This window comes from Vanessa cardui, chromosome 21 (assembly GCF_905220365.1).
Source record: "Vanessa cardui chromosome 21, ilVanCard2.1, whole genome shotgun sequence".
In the NCBI taxonomy this organism is placed as follows: domain Eukaryota; kingdom Metazoa; phylum Arthropoda; class Insecta; order Lepidoptera; family Nymphalidae; genus Vanessa; species Vanessa cardui.
The window spans coordinates 2552479-2578452 of record NC_061143.1 but is presented as its reverse complement, the minus strand read 5'-3'; the positions used below and the strand labels follow the sequence as shown (position 1 = coordinate 2578452).

The 25974-nt window shown below is 31.4% G+C and overlaps 1 protein-coding gene across 2 annotated transcripts in view; it reads right to left on the bottom strand.

Annotated features, from left to right (window-relative positions):
• Window positions 1-25974, bottom strand: part of LOC124538722 (atrial natriuretic peptide receptor 1) — a 355202-nt gene that overhangs the window by 147362 nt on the left and 181866 nt on the right. Inside the window, exon 1 of one of the 2 annotated variants that reach the window (XM_047115880.1) lies at window positions 8122-8271. The exons of the other annotated variant lie outside the window; for it this stretch is intronic. The gene's annotated coding sequence lies outside the window, so the exon portion shown is untranslated. Of the gene's footprint in view, window positions 1-8121; window positions 8272-25974 lie in introns of those variants that run through there. 2 annotated transcript variants of the gene reach the window in all.

Here is a 25974-nt window from a genome sequence, read left to right as displayed (position 1 = left end):
TCTTTAGCATACTGAAGATTATGTATCGGGGTATTGAATTACATTATATAAATATAAATCGCCTTTTTGCAAATGTAATTCTATATTCGAAATTGTTTTCCATAAAATAAATATTTCCTTCTAGTTTTAATAACGTTATAAAACAAAACTAGAAGACTATAACGTCTACCCGGTTATTTGGCAATATCATAAAATACCAACGTTCCACCTACACATAACATATAACACATAAAAATAAAAAAAACAAATCTTAATATATGCCCTATAACATTGAAACCGTTCTCCACTTAACCCGTAATAATGGAAAAGTTATCTTAGCTACATTTCCACTGGTAATCTAAGCGCATAGGCTTTGTAAACTAGAGTTAGTTCAATGAATTAAGCATAGCATACCATTTAGGATGCAAATTAAAGGTGTAATCAGTTTTATTATATTTTAGTAGGAATACTCACTGTTGCGTCGCAATATATTTACAACAATATTATATATATTCACAGTAACATTGATCACTTTGATAAAATCAGTGATAATCATTGTATATGCACTAGAAGTAAGGATAAGCTAGTAACACCAAGTTTCCGACTCAGCAAAGTCAATGAATCCATCTTGGGGCAAGGTATCCGTTTTTATAATAAAATTCCGCAGACATTTTTAACTTTGCCGTTTCGTTAATTCAAGACGTTTGTAAAAAATATCTTTGAAAAAAAGGCATATTATTCGATACAAGATTTTGTAAATGATAAAAAAGCGTGGAATTAATACCTTTTGACTTTCAGGCAGGATACATTACATACATATATAATTGTATTTAACTAATATGATTGTATTTTTTAAGTGTTGAAAAATAGCAAGTAATTACTGACTTTGTCGATTCTTCTCGGTGGAAACTACTTTCCGGAAAGGGCGTAGCTTCGCTTAATTGTTTAATGAAGATTCAAAAGTGCTTGTAAAAGCCCACTTGAATAAAGTTTATTTTGTTTTTTTGATAATTCTTCCAATTCATATAAGCGATAACAATAAATTGTCTATTTGCTCATATAAAAATTAAAATTCCAGAGCATGTTTAATAAAACGATTTTAAAACTCAAGGAAAAATATTTTTTTAAATATTAAAACGAGAATATCTTGATAATATTGTATTAAACGACGTTCTGATCTTTATCAAAGAGGGAATTTATTTTTATTTTCAAAATAAATTTACTATTAATATAAAAAATAAAACATTTTACAATAAATATAATATTTAAAGATTCGTATCTATTCTGCTATCTGTTAAGCCTTGAGAAAATTCGTTTGAAGCCTATCTTGAGCGAATCAGGTGACAATTCTACTGATAATTCCTTAACATAAGAATTAAATGCTTAAATATAACACATACGAAATAAAACTGGTTACTGTACAGATTTTGACCGCGTGGAATGCTGGCAAGAATGCTAGCATTTCCCCGTTGAATCGCTTATTGGTAACTGAGCAAAATTATCAGCTTAATGGTAACTGAGCAAAATTTGTTCATTTATATTGGTTATCACACATATACAGCCTGTTAATTATCCACTGCTACACCAAGGCTTTCTTTCACTTTGAGGAGAAGAAGAAGAGGAGGGTTGGTTGATTTACATATGACAGAATTTCGTTGGAATAAGACTCATGCAGGTTTCCTCACGATTTTTTCCTTTACCAAAAAAAGCACATGAAAATTCAGTGATACTTGCCTACTGACCCAACTTTGTCAGAAGCGCAATTGGATTGTTTTATCGGTAAAATAGAGAAACAGCTAAATAGTTCCGATTCGATCGCGATCAGCAACGTGAGTAGAATTGCCACTCATATCAGATAAAGTTTTTTACTAAAATCGTAAAACATATTTATTATTAAAAGTAGGATTTGAAATTTTTACGTTAGGTGGCTTACTATCATGAAATTTTAATGTGCAGTTGGCAAGGCTTGTCTAGTAGGGCTACTGATGTTTTGTGACTATAATAATTTTTCATGTTCATTCATTTATTTTTATGTTATTTTGTGCTTATTGCTATGTTCGTGAAAATTATCTTTCCTGTAATCTGAGTGAGATTTTGTGGAAAGAGGCTGAGTTATGTGTGAAGGTTTTTAAAGCTCAGAGTATCATTAATACCATATTAATATGGGGAATATTCCACCATTGGTCATAATTAAATTATAACACAAAATAAAAGTATGTGTTTTAATTTTGTCTATATTTGCCAATATTAAGTTGTTATTTAAACAAGTATCTAAATCGTTTTTAATAATAATCAGAAATAAAAGCAGTTCGTTTAAATTTTAATACTTATTGATATAGAATCTTAAAACTCAATCTCGTATCATAAATTATATAAAAATATAACCAAACCAGATTTTTAAGATACAGTAATGTTTAATTTTTCCGGATTCCTACAAAAACTATATGAAATAAAATTGTTATAATTATTATGAGCGTTAAGTTACAAGACGGACGTGAACTACATAGGTATTTATAGTATGTGTGTGTATATAGACATTTATGTAGTGTGTTCATATTATGTCGTATCGATAAACTTACTCATACATATACATTTCACTCTTGGAATGTAAAAACTCATTTTATAAATGTTTTTCGAAATTCACTGTATTTTTTAAATTTAAAAAAGGGTTATTAATTCGATTGTATTTTGTTCTTATTTTTTTTTTCTTCAGAACTAAAAACAAATTGCGATTGGGTTCTATTTTAATTAAAAAAATGGAGCATAATTATTATTTTTTATTTTTTTTAATCAGACGATATTTGTAGTTTATTATGTTATTTAATGTGAAATAGAGAGTAACTATTCAGTTTTAGTCTGGTCTACTGAGTTTCTTCTAGTTTATATAGTCTCGTCCTTAGAAACAACTTATTCTTATTAATATACTACTTGAATTAAATACATTAATTATTTTATTTATATGTAAAGTGAACAATATAGTAAAGACGAAGACACAGACTTATTATTTCAGTAGAGCTTGGAATTCGTTCCATCACGCTTCCAAATGAGGAAGATATTCCATCACACGCAATCTACATATTTATATTCACTAAGCACAAAATAAATTATAAACACAAATTAAGAACATAAAAATTAAAAGGTTCACGATACACGTGTATATCCACTAGAGCATAACGAAACCACTAGATATTTAAATTAAAAGAAAAAAAAAAACATACAAGAGGCGTGGTTCAAGATGGCTGGACTTTAAACTCGTTAGACATATGCAAACATATATGCTTTATTTTGATAATCAAAATTAATAAATGAGCACATTTTGGAATACCTTTCCGAAAACACCGCTAACAAGAGATAAATTTATAACAGAAGAAACAGCGCGTTTCGAAGATTTTAGTACATAATTATTAGCGAATGGTGATGCTGATGCTAAATATACTACAGAATGTCTTAACGTTCACAGTTCATTCATTAGATAATACAAACTGCTCTGTCCCTGCGTTTACGTTGCTGTAATATCTTCGAAAATATTCATTTAATTTATATACTGTAGAGGGCCATATGATTTGTATTAAATGATATAAGGATTATGCTATATTGCTTAAATTCGCTTCCAAAATAAGCCATTATTTCTCATAAATAGTATAGGATTCGCCTAAGATAAAATACGTACTTTTTGAATACGTTTTTAAAATCTACAATACTTTAGTACATTATTATGATTTATCTCGTAGTGTTCAGCCAGCGTTTGGAAACCTTTAAAATTATCAGCGTTTCTCTACTACATATAATGTGCATGTATAATACATATAAACCTTCCTCTTAATAAATACGCCAGAAGAATGTATAGTATTTATTTATTGCTTTATTTTTCAAAAATGTTATTGCCCTGAAATTAACAAATCGAATTTTAAAATAATTTTTAAATGTCGTTCCATGCGCGACTCTCTTTTGTTTTTTTTAATAATTCGTTTGCGCGGGAAAACTTCTTGTATTATCTTATACAGCCATACCAATGACGTTCTAAAATCGATTACACTTCTACGAAAACGAATACACTAAGAAAATATGAGTTTATTAAATATATAATTATAAAATAAATCTATTAGCATAAAGAAGTATTTCTCACACACTTAAATCAATCTATCTACAGAAAACACAACAAATTTCGTTGTGTAATTGAAATCTAAGCGCACATAGTGACAGACAGCGCTAAGCGACTTTGTTATATACTATGTAATGATAAGTTGCTGCGCTTTGTAGTTACGCCCGTTTCAAATTTAGACTGTTGACGTGATTAGCGTGATTTTCATGTGCTCATGTTTAATAATTCGTCAACTCCTAATTTTAAAGTGCAAGTCGGGTAGTCTAATCACCACTGCGATGGCAATAATGTTTATTAATATTATAAATTATTATTATTATATTAATCAATTATTACTACTAGTGTATCATATTTGTCCTTGAGCGTATTTTATTATTTAACAAATGTCCGCGCGACATTATCCGCGTTTGAATTTAACAAAAAAAAAAAAAAACTCATATCAGTTATCTGACAGTGAAAGTCTCGTCTACAACCGTCCAGTCGTTCCGGAGATTAGCCGGAACAAACAGACACACAAAAATAGTAATAATGTTATTTTGGTATATGTACCGTGTATACATACATATGCATTGAGTAAAAAGGGGCTATTTTAATATTACAAACAGACACTCCAATTTTATTATATGTATAGAAGAATGTTGGATTTACTATTAATTACTATATGTCACCGAAATTTTTTAATGATAGCTAACTAAAAGATAATTTTTAATATTGGACGACGTTCGATTTTTAAATTTTCTAACATCATAACTTATTGTATAAAATACGTATATGTGTAACTACAGGTACAAGGGAGATAACATCTTAGTTCCCAAGGTTGGTGGCAGATTGACGATGTAGAGAATAGTTAATATTTCTTACAGCGTCATTGTCTATGGGTGATGGTGACCACTTACCATCAGGTGGCCCATATGCTCGTCCGCCAAACTATACCATAAAAAAAACATTTTCTTTTTTCATACAATAAGTAAATATATATTGATACTGTACTATATATTAACCAATCTTTAAAAACCGTACCACAACTTAGAATAATAATTATTTCTGTTAGGCAGTAGAATAATTTTTAAATAAGCGGTAAGCCGGACGGGATATTTATGTTTTTTTTAATTTTAATTCTATCTAGAATTAATTTCAAAATTAATTTTTAAATTTGGAATGAGTATATTTTTTTAAAGAGTCAACGTCTCTGGGCAGTGGTTTGCACGTGTACCTTTCTATTTTAAATTAACCAAAAAAATAATAAATGTACATTGAAAAATTACTCACACAAGCAAGATCTTTTCATTTATAATTATGTAAATTTTTAATACACTATATAACTGTGAATTAAAGGTTTCTAAAAATTTTCCTTTACAGATAATATATGTATATACAGTTGGTTTATTTAAATTTTGTCATCATTACACACTTCTAGATTACAGTGCGACGTTCATTAATTAAATATATTAATTAAATTTCAAACAATTAACAATAATTTATCACCGATGATTAGTTACGATTTTTTTTAATTTAATGCTATGAACACATTAGCCAGCCAGTACTGATCAGATATTTAGATTATTTTTTAAATTTAAATTAAGAATCAAATGACACTTAAATTCTCATATAGTATATATAGAGATAATCTTGTAGAAATAGTCTGTTAACATTGATTTGGTTAACGATAGAACTTCAACTTATTTTAAAGGTAATATATTATATCGGGAAACAGTATTACTGATATTGTTCTGGTTTGAAGTGTGAGTGAGCCAGTGTAACGACAGGTACGAGAAGTATAGTACGACACAGCTTAGATGTAGCATCGGCATAAATCGTAAAACCGATCACATCCGAATTAAGTACGCCATCTCAAATTATCAATATTTATTTCATATCTGCATATGATCTTTACACAAATGCAATAACGTGTAATATCATATGACCTAATATATTCGTCAATTTGACACGTCGTTTTGCTCTCTCGGGTTGAACTGACGCGAGAGTCTATAGCGACGGATAGTGTCGAATGGCGCGATTGGGAGCTATTTCAATTGGTTGTATAAATCGGCAGTAATCGGTTTTACGAATTTTGGCGATGCTATATCTAAGTTGTGTCGTACTATAACATCTCGTAAGTTTGGCGTACTGCCAATATAAGGAATGATTAATATTTCTAACAGTTCCAATATCAATGTCATCTTGCCTGATCGTTTGCATAAATCACAACCGTAACTAATATTATAAATGTTTAGTTATAATATAAAATGACACAATGTATTAAAGTATGTAAGAAAGGCATGGGCAACTGTGAGCCCAACGATGTTATCATTATCATTACATAGTATAAAACAAAGTAGCTTACAGCCGTCTGTCCTCATGTATGCTTAGATCTCTAGAATTGCTAAACGGATTTTGATGCGAGTTTTTTTCATAGATAGAGTGATTCGAAAGGTTTTTGTATATACAATATACTAAACAAATGCTGATAATATAGTAGTTTTTAATATGATGTCGTAATCACATTTTTTCACTGAATAACTGTGATCGTTGTAAGACATTCTTTGGTATATTTATTATCATTAGCACCCGTGCAAAGCTGGGGCGTGTCGCTAGTTAATTAATAAAAAAAAAAATTAAATACGAAGATGTGTTTAATTATTTGTAACGCTTTAAGCTCTCAACACAAATAAACATAATATCATAAGCACGTTGTCAGTAATATAGAAAGAGTCATATAGAAATCTAATCTTTACTTAGTATAAAATAAAGTTGCTTACCGTCTGTCTGTCCCTATGTATGCTTAGATCATTAAAATTGCATAACGGATTTTGATGTGAATTTTTTTCATAGATAGAGTGATTTGAAAGGAAGGTTATGCCTCTACAATATAGTAAAGAAACGATGACATTCTTTAGTATATTTAGTATACAAATCAAAATAAACTTTATTCAAGTGGACTTTTACAAGCACTTTTGAATCGTCATTTAACAAGTAAGTGAAGCTACCACCGGTTCGGGAAGTAGATTCTACCGAGAAGAACAGTCAAGAAACTCAGCAGTTACTCTTTTTCAACAATAAAATAATACAAAGCCATGTTATTTAATACAATTACTTAAATTAATAACATATCCTGCCTGGAAGTCAACAGGTATTAATTCCACGCTTTTTGATCATCTACAAAATCTTGTATCAGCATTGTACTCGTGCGAAGCCGGGAACGCTCGCTAGGGCTTTAATAAGAATGACTAAGCGTTGATATAAAAAGTTGATACTTCAGAAATAGCATAATTTTAATGTAATAAATATTCACTTATCAAATGTTACGTTCTTTAAACGTATATAGCTACCTCATTATATTTAAATATCAAACGTTTTCACGCATTTTGTGTCAAATATTAGTTACGTATGTGTTTGAATGTGTGTAGGAAACTGTACCAAACAGAACGTAGTTTAAAATTAATATATTGTATAAAATCATAATTTACATTACTTTTAAACAATGTAATTATATAATCGTGCGTTTTACAATGTTTCGGTATTTATACAAAGATTTTGATAGATAGTGTTTGTTTTTTTTTTGATTATTTTAATTGACCAAGGAGGTTGATTTATTAAAAAAATATATTAATTTAACAGTCTGTTCCAAACTGAAATGAATGACGATATAGCTTTAGAATAATAGAACATTAACATTTTTCGAATTAATTATAATATTTTATTATATTATAATCAAATTCGGTAAAAACAATTGCAAAAATAACCTTATTTATGTATATTGCGAAGACGTGAATTACACCTACGTATAAATAATATCTTAGATAAGCATTGAAATGTAAGTCAAAACTGTAAGTCACATTGAAATTCACTTTCAATGTAATTTTTCACATCTATAAATAGAATAAAATTTAAATACACGATGTATGTATTAACATAATAATCGACAGGGCCGTCGTTTGAACAGCTGTTTTTTTTTTCGAACCCGGTAAAGATTATACGATGATCGCTTTCGAGGTTTTCAATTTTTTTTTTTTTTTCAATTCTTTTATTCACAAACTCACAATCACAAATTGAGCACGTTTCACACTTCAACCAACACAATTTGAATTTCGAATGTATTTTTTTTTCCTTAGTCTATACTACACAGTTTGACGTTTGAGTACGAACGATTCCCGCGTAAAATATTACGTCGCGCGTGCACTCGCTCTGACGGCGAAATTGTAACTAACTTTTTGTAAGCAGTAGATTGTACGGAATAAGAGCTAATATACAAAAACGCCATAAAACATGGCGTTAATTTAAACATCTTGTGTGTTATATGTTGATTCATTTCTCATTACAATTTCAATACAGAAGGACGTTCTTAATCCGAACACTTTTATACCGATACGCTTATCGGTTTTATTTTTAAAAATAGAACGTTTGTTTGTACAATTTTTTTCTATAACTTATTATGCCGCGCCAAGGAAATAATAAACGGATATTTTTGTTTTTTTTTTAATCGTCTGAAATTGTCTAAAGTGTAAATTTGTATTATTTTAAATTTGTTGAAATTTAATAAAATCTACAAAATCAATGAACGTGCGTCTGTGTTAACGTTATAATAAATTATCTTTACCCTTGGCATTCGCATGTTTGCATTGAGATATTATAAGCTATCTGTAATTAGACAAGTTCAATCATAATTACCCCAACAATAAAATATTCTCTAACATAATCATATAAAAGAATATCTCCAATATTAATCCAATACAATAGAGATAGAGATATTTTTTGTAAGCAATTTATTAGATTTGATTTATATAAAACCTTTTTATTATTATATGTAACAGTTTAAGGATGAACACGGGATACTTTAGCTATTTGATGCGGAAAAAAAAAAATAAACGAAATATAAAATCAAATATAGAACGCGTTCGAATCCATAGCCGATTCCAACCACGTTGAGTAAAGACAAATAAATAACATGTGAGATCGAAATGACGCGATACCATTGGCGGAGAGCTTGAATAACCTATGGTATACATTATTTATATGGAAAAAATGGCGTTAGAACGTCGCTATTGGACTTTGAAAGTAAAATCAAAGATAATATATATAGGTGGAATAAATAAATATATTTTATCATATTAAAATATGTATGCAATCGTAAAACTGTAAATACCGTTAAATTATAATCTATCTTGTAGAGCTGCAAACTGTTCAAATATGAACTGTAACATGCTGATAATCAATCGAAATAGGTTGGGGAAAAAGTCTTTTCGCATATAGTATGTATGAACTTGTAATAAAATCTCTTTGGCTATACCATTTGTATCTGGCTGGTTTTGGTATCATTAAAAAGTTTTAATTTTAAAGAAGGCACTTCCAAATTCAAATTAGGAATTTGTGTGATTTTCATTTGTTTTTGTTGTTGTTAAAATGAGTGAATCTAAAGAAGAAATTCGATACATTTTAAAATTTTACTATAAAAAAGGTAAAAATGCAACTCAAGCCGCGAAAAAAATTTGTGATGTTTATGGACCTAATGCAGTATCTGTGAGAGTAGCGCAAGTTTGGTTTAAGCGTTTTTAAGCCGGAAATTTTGATATCAAAGATGCATCTCGCTCTGGTCGCCCTGTTACGGACAAAATTGATGCCATTTTTGAAAAAGTGGAGCAAGATCGGCATATTAGTAGTTAAGATGTAGCTGAAGAACTGGCAATTGACCACAAAACGGTTTTGACTCATTTGAATAAAGCTGGGTACACAAAAAAGCTCGATATATGGGTGCCTCATGAACTCACTGAAAGAAACCTAATGAACCGTGTACTCATTTGTGATTCTTTATTACGACGTAATGAAACCGAACCATTTTTGAAGAAGCTGATAACTGGTGATGAAAAGTGGATCACATACGACAAGAACGTGCGAAAAAGATCGTGGTCAAAGGCCGGTCAAGCTTCACAGACTGTGACAAAACCCGGATTAACTCGCAACAAGGTAATGCTGTGTGTATGGTGGGATTGGAAGGGCATCATTCATTGTGAGCTGTTACCGCCCGGCAGGACCATCGATTCAAAACTGTATTACGAAAAATTGATGAGATTGAAGCAAGAAATTGAGAGAAAGCGGCCAGAATTGATCAACAGAAGGTATGTGTCCTCACACATCTTTAGCCACTCAACAAAAATTACGAGAGTTTGGCTGGGAGTTATTAATGCATCCGCCGTATAGTCCTGACCTTGCACCTTCAGATTTTCGTCTGTTTCGGTCTCTGCAGAATTCCTTAGGCAGTGTCAGCTTAACATAACGAGAGGACTGCCAAAACCACTTGTCGCAGTTTTTCGATCAGAAGCCCCAAAATTTTTACAGCAATGGGATCATGTCACTACCAACAAGATGGCAAAAAGTTATGGAACAAAATGGCACCTACATACTTTAGTCAAATGTAAATAAACTATAAAAAAAAACCTTTTGAATTTTCATATAAAATACGAAGAAACTTTTCCCCAACCTATTAATTTCTTTTAAATAAATTTCTTACTACTTCCAATTTATATATTTAAAGTGATATATGTTTTGCTGATTGTCTGTAAAATATACGTTGAGTAGAGTACCCATTTAAGTTCCATTTCTATTCTACGTCTGTAAAGCCTCCACATCCACATCGAGGCTCCATCTTATTATCTGAGTTAGATGGATTTCAAAAATGATCCTTTTATAAAATTCCTTTGAACGCTGTAGGATAATGGCTTTTGCTACCCACGGCATAAGCTCATATTGATGACGTATTTCGTTGATCTACGTCGTTTTTCTTACGTTAATCATCTATCAAAAGGTCATTTATAATCTTAGGTCTGAGATAATCGTAATCTGTTATCGATTTTGGTAGTCACATATATGAGCTCTTTTGATTTGTTTTGTACTTGTTAATTTGTGTTTGAGAATTTATATGAATTAAGTAAATATTGGACAACATCACATGAATTAATCTAATCCAAATGTAAGTAGCTAAAGCACTCGTGTTATGGAAAATCAGAAGTAACGGTACCACAAAACTCAGACCCAAGACAACAGAGAAAACTAATGAACTTTTTCCACTTCGACTCGACTGGGAATCGAACCCGGGACCTCGGAGTGGTTTTTGTAACATTTTTGTGTCGTGTTAGTGATATATATATCTTATTCGTCTGAATTTATTAAATAATTCGAATTTCGAAAATTCAAACACACCGGTATTATTAATATATGACACGTCAAACTTAGATAAGATATGTTTTCTTGTTCGCTCAAATTATCCATTAATGAACAATTATTATTAATTTAGTTATAAATTTATTTCAATCAATCAATAAACAGTAATTAACTATCCGCTGGAGATAAATGTTTACCAAGGTGTGCTAAAGTTTCCGATTCTCCGCCTTAGATTATCTGACACTTAGTGTTCATTATATATATAAAATGTTACTCCGAAAGATTTTTCTTTTTTGGAAATATTATGTACCTCTTATAAATTATGTACCTTTGAGTATCATCAGCAGTTATTACACTATAACATTTGCAATAAATAAAAATAGATTATAACGGCCGTGTTCAACACTTCCAACAAACAATATAAATTTTTTAGGATTAATTTTTTTATAAATAAATACGGATTATAATAAAAGCAATAGACAATCATAACTTTTAATATAATTAACTATATATCTACAACAAATAAAAAATGGAAGCTTCACTTAATATAGTTTGTTAAATGACGATCCAAAGTGCTTTTAAATGCCTACTTGAAATTTATTTTTTGTAATTTTGATTTTTTGAAAATTAAATAAGAAAATTATTAATTTGTAAAAATAAAAATGTTATTTAAAAAATAACTAATTATCTTGATTGCACTGATAAAAAATATTTTAAATAAAGAGCAATAAATAATAATTAATAAAAGAATTAAAATTCATTATTGTTTTTCATAATTAATGTTTTTAATACGTACTTATAATAATAATTATTATATACAATTATTTATAATCTGTAATTCTGCATATTTTAAGTCCATAACTTTTAAAAGTATTTATTAAAATTTACTTAATTGTAAAAGATCGGCATGTCGTCCTAGTTTAGTTTTAAGTGGTCTGACGTGAAACAAGGTAATTGTATTACGTGGACATACTTTCTAGACAACATGACATTTATTCCCTTAAGAATTTAAAAGTCAATTTATTTCGTACAATTCTATACATATACTTAAAATCTTAATCTATACATATAATAAAATTGGACCGCTTTTTACTAAATCTATATGGATACTTGTACGAAATTGTATTTTTTTTTAATTTTTGTCCGTCTGTTTGTTTGTCTGTCTGTTTGTTCCGGCAAATCTCTGGAATGGCTAGACGGAACTTTGACAGATAGCTGATGTAATACCACAACAATTACACCTCTTTTGTTAAATTCAAACGCGCACAATGTCACGGTATAAGTCATATGTACGTGTGTATGTTACTGAAATACTACTAAACGATTGGATACCGACAACATTTTATGATTGATACCCTAAAATTGTTATGTGACCTGGACGAAGCCGGGCCGGTGGGCTAGTTCATTTTACATAATGAGTATTGTTGTTGTTACTTTTTTTACCATTACCATTAAAATGGGCAGAAAAATGAGTCCCCTGACTATAAATCACAAGCCTATAGACAATGACGCTATAAGCAATTTTCACCAATGCGCCACCAACCATGGGGACTTAGACATTGTGTCCATTGTAAGATAATTTTATTTAATAAATCAACATTATTTTTCTTCAAGTCTACTACTACATAATACACAATACAATAGAGTAGTATAGTTGATAGTAGTAGACTACTAGAGTAACTCTACTTTTATATAAAACGGTAATTTAATCTAATATTGCTATGAGTAAATTCAAGAGTGTACGAATACAAGATAATAAACATACGAACAGCGTTATATTATTAATCTCATTTAGTTCATTTGTTGATTATTTTGTTAATTATAAATCAATGTAATTTGATCTTGATAACAGAGGTCAAATAGGTGCAGTTCTCTGAGTAATTTCTGTAAACTTTGTTGAAATCATAATATTATTGCATTCGTGTATCGATCGACATCCATGTCTTTATTATTATATAAAGCTGGTTATGTAATATATGTAACGTTAATAGAATATTTTTATTCTTTATTTTATATTATTTATTTTATGTTACTGGATTTCTTTTATGGTGATTTTTACAAACCCGCCTTTGTAGGTACTAAACTCTCATCAAATATTCTACCGCCAAGCAGTAATTAGTATTTTTATGTTTCGAGTGAGTGAGTCAGTATAACGACGTATTATAACATAAAATATCCCTAAGATATTGATGCGTAGGTTCTGTAATGAATAATTAAAATAACATATGATACCTCGATCAATCAATCAAAATATTACTACAATACAATTATGCATATAATATATCTTGCTTTAATTGCAACTTTTTAGTTAAAGTCAGCATGCCCCATTAGTCCGTCAGACAATGACGATGCCATAAAAATACTGTTCATATAGAGCTCTAAAATATATCACAAGCAGTACATAATAATGATACCTTAAGTAGGACTCATTAATCAGATAACCAAGGGCTAAGGAAGGAAAATACAAAGGCGCTTAAAAAAAGATTTGTCAAAACAACACAAATGTCGAAAGGCTTGTCAAGAATGCAAGTCAAGCTGGGAGGATAAAAATATGAAACAAAAATCACCCAAAAATAAACATTGACAGTGAAATAAAAATAAAAAGTACTAGGAGACCATAACAGCAGAGGAAATACTGAAAACGGATATTCAAGTCGTTATTAAAGAAAAAAAAAAAATTGGACGGCTATATTACAAACTGATGAAATTTTTGGGAGCTTAAAGTTATTTTATAGATATTTCTGTATATTGGCACAGCTGGAGCTAAAAGGCTGCAGAGGGAACGAGTAGTTTCTAGAAAGTTTTAATAAGTTCCTAACCTCGTTTAATAAAGTTCTTATACCTCTTAATATACGTCATATGATATACAGTATAATAAATTGACATGCTAAACTCAGACATCGTAGCTTCCCTAGTTTAAATGAGTAAATCACTGTAAACATCCACTGTTGGGACGTCTCCAATCTGCGTGATAACTGCGTAGTGGTGTAAGCTGCAAGCCTTAAAAGAAAGAAAATGAATTTGACCAGAAACGAATATTGACAGGATAAATTACTTGTTCAGACGAATAAATTATAGAACATTACTGTAAAAAAATAATGTAGAATCTTGGAATTTGGCAATGTTTACACTCTAACGCCTCAAAATGTGAATTCTGAAAGGGTTAGTTATTGCATGATAATGTCATGGAACGTCCGGCAAATTTGAAACATCAAAATTGGTTATTTATTTATTTTATAACTAAATAAAACCTTTTTTTAAAAAAACTTCTTTATTAATAAAATTTTATTACAAATTTAAATTTCGAATGTTAAAACATGTAAGTCAAATAATAACAATGTATGTATCCACGCACACATAAAGGAGTGGAGAGCGTGGCTGGAGAGCTTAAGAGAGCGTCAAGTCTTCTTGACATTCAAGTCGGTCTTAGAACCAAGGCACTCCAATAGATGTTTACGTCTTAGATAATTTTCATCCATACGGTCTCTTGTGCTACAAAAGAACTAAAACAAACGAACCATATATGTTATATTGGTGTGTGTGACGTAATACTACTTTAATAGTGTGCGTGTGTTGAGTGATCAGCTGTTGGGTACCATTTTCTCGACGCGTTCTCAGCTTTGACAAACATTTTACACCTTGACAGATGTCAAATCAAGGGCTTACTTAAAAAACAACTTCAACATTAAATTTATAATAGACTACTTATCGCCCGTGGCGTCGCTTGCGTTATCATGTGTTAGACAAAAAAAATAGCGTATGCCCTTTCCTAGAGTTCAAGTTTGCTTCCCACCAAATGTCATGAAATTTGCTTCATTGATTTAGTCGAAAAGACAGACAGAGTTACTTTCACATTTATAATATTATTATAGATTAAATGTTTTGTATCACGATACACTTCATAGTTTTTAATATCAACTCAGTAAACAGACAGCATTGCTAGAATGGAATCTGTATAACTTGTTATACTCTAATGAAACCGCAGGAACATCCAAAGTCCCGTCCTGACTTCGCACTGGTAAATAAGGCTTTCATTCCAAACTAAATTAATGCATGTCCAAGCTCATTATTAACCGCTGTGACGTATTATGCTCATGATTTATCATTTGATCTTTGTATTAATAATACCTATATTATAATAATGATATATGATTACACTTGGGTTATATATTATGAGCTATTATTTCGTTCCATATATATCGTACAGTTTTTTTGGGTGTAGATGTGATCCTATGATCAAATTTTTTGTAACATACATATATTAATTGTTATTTCGACCACATCAAGTCGGGTGGGGAAATAGCACATTAGTATAAAATTAAAACACTAGAAAAATAAGTTTAATACAGTAGAGCTATTGGTTTTTTTTATTGCAATATTATATTAAGTTAGCACTGTATACAGACATTAGTAATTTAGGAAAAATAAAAAGGTCCCTTACAACACCAACCACCAATGCGCCACCAACCTTGGGAACGAAGTCATAGCCATTAGGCTACACTGAGTATTATAGGTAGAGCTGGTATTAGAATATAAATACCCAGACAAGTTGGGACAATTCCTATCATCAAGTAAATTCGGTATGGACGAAGCGGTGGCTTACCGCAAATTATGAGCGTAACAATAACAATGTCATATGTGATTACTACAGCTAATATATTAAAATATTTTATGAAAATAATTCTATTTAGCGGAAAATAAATAATGATGAGAAGGATCATTATCAGAGTGTACATTATATATTTTCTAAACTAAATATAGAAACATAATATTTGCATTTATACAGGGCTTTTTTGGAAACCTTAAATTGAAATAAAACACGGAAATGTACTTTCAATTTCAATGAAAGTCACTTTATTTGACGGATTACTTTTTGGCATTTGTGTTTTGAATACGATTGTGGAAACGCGTCTAATACGTAGAGTTAACCTTGTATTTTAATGTGTCAAGTTTATCTGCAGATATGCTTGTTTAAATATCCTCACATATCAGAGAGACAAACTAATATTTTTGGAACTTCATTTATAAGCAGAACCAGTTGGAAGTTCACAATCAACTGCTTACTGTTAAATGTACTTAATGGAATATTGCTTATTTGTAATTTGGACCTATTGATTTTATAGATGATAAAAAAGCGTGGAGTTAATACCTGTTGACTTCCTAGCAGGATATATTAATTTAAATAGTTGTATTTAATTAACATGACTTTGTATATTTTAAATGTTCAGGTTCCTCCAGGTTTTACCGCTCGCTGCAACACACCACCCAATTGATGGACCCGATAGTCTCTTAGACTTAATTATAACGTCCAAAGGTGACTTGGTCTCTAAATTTGGTCAGTTTTCAGCGCCTGAATTCTCCCACCACGATCTAATATTCGCTTCCTTTAAATTCAGACCACCTAAGCCCAAACCCAAGATGCTGCTGCTGCGAAGCTATTGTCATCTAGATCTCGACAGGCTATTGGACGATGCCACTCTTATCCCTTGGACGCAGATAGAGGTGTTGTCGTCAATTGACGAGAAGTTGCATTTTCTGTGCTCTAAATTGATTGAATTATTCGACCGACACTCGCCTCTACGCCTTGTTAAAATAAAAAATTTTTCAAACCTTTGGTTTAATGACGATTTAAGAAAAGCGAGAGCCAAGAGGGATAAAGCCTTCCGTAAGTATAAGAGGGACCGTTGCGCTCTCAACTGGTCAGCTTATAAAGCTGCAAGGAATCGCTGCAATCAGTTGTGTAGGAAGCTCAAACGCCGATATATCTTTGACAAAATACGTGAATCTTCTCCCGAGGAAGCTTTAAAATTTTTAAATACCCTCGGTATTGGCAAGTCTCAAGCTTTCCCTGATCAATCTCAATTCGATTTAAACAATCTCAATCTTCACTTCTCTTCACCTCCAGTCCTCGACTTGCAAACTAAACTTTCAACGCTTTCTGAAATACATGGCTTGCCTAGAATCACTTCCCCACCTTTCAGCTTTTCTCCTATAACGGAGAATGATGTTAAGAAAACCATTCTTTCGATCAAATCTAAGGCGGTTGGTTGCGATGGAGTAAGTCGAATTATGATTACCCTCATCCTTAATTTTCTAATTCCCTCCATAACTCATATCGTCAACTTCTCCTTTACCACGAGTACATTTCCTGAGATGTGGCGCAAGGCTTTTGTTCTCCCACTCCCTAAAATATCAAATCCTTCGCTGCCTTCTCATTTTCGTCCTATAACAATTCTCCCCTTTTTATCCAAAATCCTGGAGTCCATTGCACACCAACAAATCTCTTGCTACCTTCATAAATGCGACTTATTCAATCCACTCCAATCGGGCTTTCGCCCAGGTCACAGCACAACAACAGCATTGTTAAAGGTCACGGACGATATTCGTATCGCCATGGAAAACCAGCAACTCACAGTGCTCGTGCTAATTGACTTTAGCAATGCTTTCAATGCAGTAGACCATGACCTCCTTCTTGCATTTCTTTCCCATGCTAACTTGTCAGACTCTACCGTTGAATGGTTTTCTTCTTATCTTCGAGGGCGCCGGCAATCCACACGCATTGGTCAGCTACAATCTGATTGGTGCGAAGTGAGTGCCGGCGTTCCTCAAGGCGGCATATTATCTCCTCTGTTATTTTCTGTTTTTATAAACGCCATCACTAAAATTTTAACTTCGCACTACCACCTGTATGCCGATGACTTGCAGCTCTACGAACACTCTACTGTCAATGATCTTGCCGCGGCCATTAACTCCCTAAATGACAATCTCCACCGCATTTCTCTTTGGTCCGCTAAATATGGTATCACTGTCAATCCATCCAAGTGTCAAGCCATCATTATAGGCAGCGGGAGACAGTTAGCTAAATTAGATGTTCTGACTCTGCCCAGCCTACGATATAATAATATACCAATAGAGTTCAGCAGCAGTGTTAAAGACCTCGGCATTATCATTGACAGTAAACTCAGTTGGAGGGAACATGTTAAAGAAGTTTCTCGTAGGTTTTACGCCACTATGCATTCCATGATGCGTTTAAAAAACTTTTTGCCTATGGAAACCAAAATCCAGCTTGTTACTACCCTCTTGGTCCCAATTCTTGATTACGGTGACTCCTGTTATCTAGATCTGTCGGAAGAACACCTACATAAACTTAATCGTCTCCTTAACTCTGGCATTCGGTTTATCTTTAGCTTACACAAATTCGACCACGTTTCTCGTTTTAGGAAACAGTTACACTGGCTTCCTATACGAGAACGTAGATATACTCGGCTTCTATGTCTTCTCTACTCTATTCTTACTGACCCTAATGCTCCCACTTACTTATCCTCTAAATTTTCTCTTCTTTCCTCTACTCACAATAAGCCCCTACGATCCTCTCAATTTCTTACCCTTTTCATACCTTCCCATAAATCTGGCTTTGTTTCCAACTCTTTCTCTCTAGTTGCAGCCCGGCTTTGGAACACTTTGCCTGATTATATTCGTAGAGCTCCATCGCGCGATTCCTTCAAGCGCCAAGTAAAACAATTTTATCTGTCGTCTGTCAACACTGTGTCATGTATTTTCATCAATATTTTTATCATAATTGGATTCATATATATATATATATATATGTATATATATATTTATGTATATATGTTAAATAATTATGTACTTATATATTATGTATCTGTTTGTGTATATTTATGTATATTATGTATATGTATATTTATGTATAACATCGCAATGTATTGTATTATTAATATATATATTTATTATTATTACAAGCATCTATTGCTATGTATATATTTTAAAATTTTCTTTTACTTCTGTGCACACCCTACTGACTACTCTCCTACACTATTCTGGGTTGGCTGGCAGAAAATGCTGTTATAGCGTTAAGTCCGCCCTTTGTACTTGTTTTTGTGCAATAAAGAATAATAAAAAAAAAAAAAAAAAAATGTTAAAAAAGAGTAACTACTGAGTTTCTTGCCGGTTCTTCTCGGTAGAATCTACTTTCCGAACCGGTGGTAGCTTCACTTAATTGATTAATGACGATTCAAAAGTGCTTGTAAAAGCCTACTTGAATAAAGTTTATTTTGATTTGATTTGATTTGATTGAAATGAAAATTAAAGTAACCGACTGTAAACATATCTGCAATTTAAAGCATCCCATTTGTGGAGAAACTCATTCCACAACTCTACTCTAATTCGAGTTGGGCATACATTTGCAAACATAATAAAATACGTAACCTTCGTGATTACCTCGTTATGGGGTTCAATTTAGCCACATGGATATTATGCCACGGTGTAGCAGATGTGTGGAATAAGTTTCCCCGTCTTTCACCTAACCCTAACACACATTTCTTTATAAGGAAATATAAGCAAACAATTCAAGCAGAACTGGGTGACAAATAACAAATCTTCTCCTTTTTTTATTCTTGATTGCAATTCCAAAAATTTTGGCCAAAAAATTGGTCTAATTAGAAATGCTGAATAGTTTAGTAACTATTAGAGATTATTAGTTAGATTAGTTCTAACCCGTATTTGTTGTATTCACCCACAGATTCATTTCCTGTACTATTTGCCCGAAATAGTGCTTCACTTGTTTGAGGGAGAAGGACGCCTCACACATATACAGATCAAACTGTAGACGAATCCTTTGAATGCGTCTAGGGCTGCCATATTACGTAGAAATACTATATAGTATCAAATAGAATACCTTTAATTTTTTTGGAACTTTGGTAGCTCATAGGTCGAAATTCCTATTAGACATATATACATTATTACATTTGTATAGGTACATGTGCGTGTCAAATTCATACTATGTGTGAAACTTTTTTTTTATGTTTTTCTTTTTAATTGTCCCAAATTTCATACTCCTTTGACCGCGAAATGATGACTTTTGAAAATTTAAAAAAAAAACTTTTTTTATGTTAATATATAGATACAGATTACCTCGCAATTTTCATTATGATATTAACAGCGAATTGTCTTATTTTAAAAATGGAATCACTAAGACCAATTCATCATAATTCATTTCGACTTGTCCCATTAATTTGTATTCGAAGCAGTATAGGCTGTATAGATATGATCTGGCAGTTTAATTCCAACCACGAATCGGATGCCAAATTTCTCAGGAAATAATTTTCTAGTAAGGCGCTTATAAGACAAGCTCTATTCCTGTACCAGCACTAAAATATTATACAGTTCAAGACTCAAAATACATACTTTGCACACAAAAGCCATAAATTTCGTTTGCCCTCTAGGGCTACCTAAACAAACCTAACAAGAGGCCTCACGCATCGATGACCTAGTAATATCAGTCGACATATGCAGGTTTATCGCTATTGACTGTTCCACTTTATCAACTGAACACAAACAACTTAATTCGCCATTGATTAAGCTTATAATAACATAAGAATATTTAACACCAACACATAAACAATTTACTTATTTTGTCTTGTCGTTGATGTTATCTGAATAAGGAAGTGTGATATGTAATTATTTTTCCTCTAAACTATTTAAAAGGTCACCATAAAACTATATTTGGGTTCATAATATAATTACAAAGTATTATGTTACCTTTACGGAATCGATTAATAAGAGGCCTCGTCTTTAACTCTTAGCTTTAGTCATATATAGAACTAGTTGTCACCTGCGATTTCGCCCGCATTTTATGGAGTTGGTTGGTTTTGTTCGGCAAAAAACGTAGCCTGATGTCTTTTCTTGAAGTTCAAGCTTACTTCACACCAAATTTCATCAAATTCGGTTCATCTGTAGTGAAAGAGCGACAGACAAACAGGCAGAGTTACTTTCACATTTATAATAGTAATATAGATTTTATCATCTCACATGCATCTAGATATTCTGTAATTTTGAAACATTATATCTGGTTACGGTATCGCTGTCACAGATAATCCTTTCATACCGAATTTTAGAGTTAAGTTTCCATCTTTAATAAGCCTAAGTTTCCATCCACAATAATAGATATTTCCATCTATAATAATTTAAAAAAATCATTGGTAAAAAAGGCATATTATTCGATACAAGATTTTATAGATGTTAAAAAAGCGTGGAGTTAATACCTGTTGACTTCACGCGATATATTAATTTAAATAATTGTATTTAACTAACTTGACTTTTTATTTTTTAAATGTTTAAAAAGAGTGACTACTGAGTTTCTTGCCGGTTTTTCTCGGTAGAATCTACTTTCCGAATCAGTGGTAGCTTCACTTAATTGTAAAATGACGATTCAAAAATGATTGTATAAGCCTACTTAAATAAAGTTTATTTTGATTTTGATTTTCAACCATTCCTTGCACCGTCAATGCACCGCCATCCTTAGTTAATAAATGCTATATTATGTCTTTTGTCTCACAAGCTCTCTCACTCCTAATTACAACAATTCTAGGGATTTTTCCTGTCGGTAAAATACACGATGAGGAAATATATGGGAAAACTGAAGAATGTTTTCGTATTTTTTGATTTTCAACGTTAGATGCTTTTATGCTTCGGCATAAATTTTATTTACGACCTTTTCATTCTACGGACTAATGGAATCCTCGTTTTAATTTACTTTTTTTTATTACTTTAGTGTAACAATGAATACATTGGTTTTGGTTATATTGTCATTGTCAGATTTTCTACTGACAGAAGATACTTTACAAAAACAAACAACAACTGTCTGTAAATTTGCCACAGCTGGACTAACGCCTCCTCTCCCTTTGCAGAGAAAGTTTGGAACATATTCCACCACGCTGTTCCAATGCGAATTGTTGGAATACACATGTGGCAGAACTCTATGAAATTAGACACATGCAGACCCCACGATGTCTTACTTTACCGCCGAGCACGAGATGAATTATAAACACAAATTGAGCACATGAATACTCAGTGGTGCCTGAGTTTGGACCCACAATCATCAGCCAAGATGCACGCGTTCTAACGACTGATATTTTAAATTTGTTCATAATATATAATTTCTCTTTATAAAACCAATTAACAATGTATAACAAAATAATATACTTATGTTTATGTACGTAGATGAGAACCCTACGGAAATCTTTTGATACCCTGACCATTAAATATGTGGGTTGATTGTGTGAACTGTTTTCAGTTTAATTGGACTTCTGATTCGGACGGGTTCATTCCATTTTTCTCCTTTACAGTTGCTACTCGTTTTGACTTAACATGAATAAAGCTAAGGATTTAGCGCATTATTATGTAATATATTTTGAGGTTTCTTTAATGGTATAGGTTGGCGGACGAGCATATGGGCCACCTGATCGTAAGTGGTCACCATCACCCATAGACAATGACATATATGTATAATGAATGAAATGTTAACTATTCCTCACATCTTCAATGCGCCACCAAACTTGGGAACTAAGATGTTATGTCCCTTGTGCCTGTAGATACACTGGTTTTTATTGCCCTTATAATTTAAAAATCTCCAATTTTTTTTGATGTTTTTTTATGATAAATCCTAAAATTAATATTCCATTATTCCATACTAATATTATAAATGTAAAAGTAACTCTGGCTGTCTATCTATAGCTCTTTCTTGACCGAACCAATGAACATAATTTGATGAAATTTGGTGTGAAGCAAAGCTGACCGCCAAGAAAGAACATTTGTCAAAACATAATAACCAATCTCTAAAACACGCAGAAGTTGCAAGTGACAACTAGTTTCGATATAAAAGATAATAATATGCAAAACAAAAAAAATTAAATAAAATATTTATTATCTAATTAACTGATTAATGCTACATCGTCTCGATTAATTTCATCAAAAATATTGTTCAAGTAAGTTCGTACGAACTAATTTTAACTCATTTATCGAGTCTATCTTGTGAGCTTAAGCAGAATTTAACGTTACCTACTTTTTTATAAAACTCACCTGTCAGTGGGCAAACGAGTTCCACTCGACCAATTGAACTGTAAGTTTGAAGTGAATGAAATGAAATCTTGTTTTAAGTTCTTTTTTTAATTAATCTTTTTTTAATTCGACAGTCTGATATTTCCCAATATTGTTTTAAGTTTGACATATAAAATATTTCCAATTCCAAATATGACTGAATCAGCGGTAATATATTCTAAGTTTTAAATTAAACTAAACTTATTTATTTAACTGTATACAATTACAAAAATATAAATGATAAATTTTATTGTAAACTAGCAGTTTCGCGACCTTGTACGCGTTTGAATTTAACAAAAAAAATTATTGTAGTCTAAGTTACTCCTTATTATATCAGTGAAAGTCCCGCAAAATCGGTCCAGCCGTTGCAGAGATTAGCCGGAACAAACAGACAGTCAGACAGACAAAAATTGTAAAAAATGTTATTTTGGTATATGCACCGTGTATACTAAATATACATTGAGTAAAAAGGGGCTTTTTTTAATATTATAAACAGACACTCCAATTTTAATACATGCTATAGATTTGAGAAAACTTCTGCAGCGTATTATTTTAGTCTTTGGATGCTACTACACTAGACCTAGGTTACATAGGTTACGATATATTAAAATGTACATTTGGTTTTTGTTACTAAATAATTGAAGCGAATTTTTATGATATTGTGATTAGTGAACTGAAGGCTACATGGTCAAGCTTACTTGCATGCTTGCTAAACTAATTAAGTAACAAGTCAATCGAAATAGACAGCTTCACGGCTTGTCTCTGTAAACGATATTTATTTTACCAATAATTTAAATTGTGTATATTTAATTTTGTGAGTGAGTTTTATATTTTATATTGAACTAGCTGTTGTTCGCGTAGAATATGAATATATTTATAAACTAGCTTAAAATATTACGTTGATGATTGGTATTCAAAGAGGTCTTACCTCTTTGTTTCCAAAGAAGTAGTCTATGTCTCAGGCTCTAGACTATTTATGTACCAAATTTCATTTAAATCGGTCCAATAGATTTGGCTTGAAAGCTAGACAGACAGACAGAGCAACTAACGCATTTTTAACATCAGTATGGATTAAGAATCAATTACATTCACCAGAATAATTTTACTAATAAGAATATTTTTTAATAATATAGACGATTTTCATTAATTACCTTTATATAACATTTATTATGTAATTTTATATCATTTATTTATCTTAAGTATGTATTAGTGTATAGCAATTAGATCTATATCTCCAGAGGCATATTTTTCACCAATACCTACAAAAAATATATTAGCAGTCCCGCCTATTACTATATATTGATTTAAAAGAGATCCCACTTAATAAGCTTTAAGCGCTTTTAAAGACTCATAAATCTAATCTTTATTTAATTTTATTTCGGCTATCGCAAATAAAACATTACTGTACGTCGTAAAAATCTCAAGTGGATTTCGATTAAGGTTTGAAAAAAGAGTATTATCTGTAACTTTCCAGTGGAACTGCAACTGGGATTTTTAGCTTAATAATTTACCGTGAGATAAAAAAATATGTCAATTTAAAAGACTAGAAGCGACATAGTTAAAGAATACCCTGAAATTGCAAAAAACTCTTTTACATTAAATGACGAAGATTCTCTTCGAATTTCAAATCCCTATATATAGTTTTTATCACAGCTTGGGATATCTATTGATAGGAAGACAGTGGGAGCATTGTACATTCGGGGTAAGAAAAGATTCGTCACCTTAAGATCTATTTTCGTGAGCTCAGTATGAACGATAATCTGATTTACCGATCGAGAATGACATATTGCGTCGCAATGATTTGATGTTTAGATTTAAAAGGTACTAAGACTTTAAGACTTGACGAAGGAATTAATTTGAAGACTGACGAAGGTTTTCTTACTCTGACTGTACTTTATCGCATTTGAAGAAAAAAATAATCTTATTTCCATTTCCAACTTGCAATAACACGCGTGTCTTTGTAAGCTCAATTGTTGAGATAAAATCTTAATTATTCTCTGAATGAACTAGACTATTATTTGTTAAGATCTAAGTGTACCAACGACAATAAAAGACTTATCCTGTAGATTAATTCGCCTCAAATGACTAGATAAGCTGAGATGGCCCAGGGATCCTAGTTTTTTTTGTATTAAAAGTTTTGTTTATCTCGTGCTCAGCTTTAATGAAAAATATATAAGAAAACCTTCTTGTTGCTGATGAACATTCCGTCACAAGGGTATTTAACTTGCATTGTAGCAGCGTGGTGGTATAACGTCCAAAATCTACGACTTAAAAGGAGTAATCGACCAGATCTTAATGCAAGAATGGAATACTTACAAACTCATAATTTATGACAAAATAAAGAGTTTTTAAGTGCTATTATTGTCCAGCTTTATTTGGGTACCACCAAAAAACCTTGAACATTTTTTTTTAAAACATAACTGCCCTGAATTAATAAATGGATAAAATTATAGCTAGTGTTACTCGGGATGTTGTAAGAATTATGATGTATCCTTTGGATTTGAGCATCAAAATCTGTTCAGAAGGCTATTGTGGAATAAATTAATTTACAAATACAGATACAGACTTTAAACTACAAGATAGAAAAGGATTAAATTATATCTTGAAATTTGACACACTTTGGGTATCTTTTGAACTCCTTTAAATGTACATTAAATGAAAACGCTGAAAGGATACAAAGTTGGATGCTAAGTCTGACATCTCATTATATCTAGTCTCGAAAGATTTCTACATAGGAAATTCCCAGACTATCTTGGCGTGATAGAATCAATTATTGCAATTGTCTCTCATCAAAATATTCGATGTCAAATGGAGTTTTCTTATTCTATCTCTGCTGTTTATAG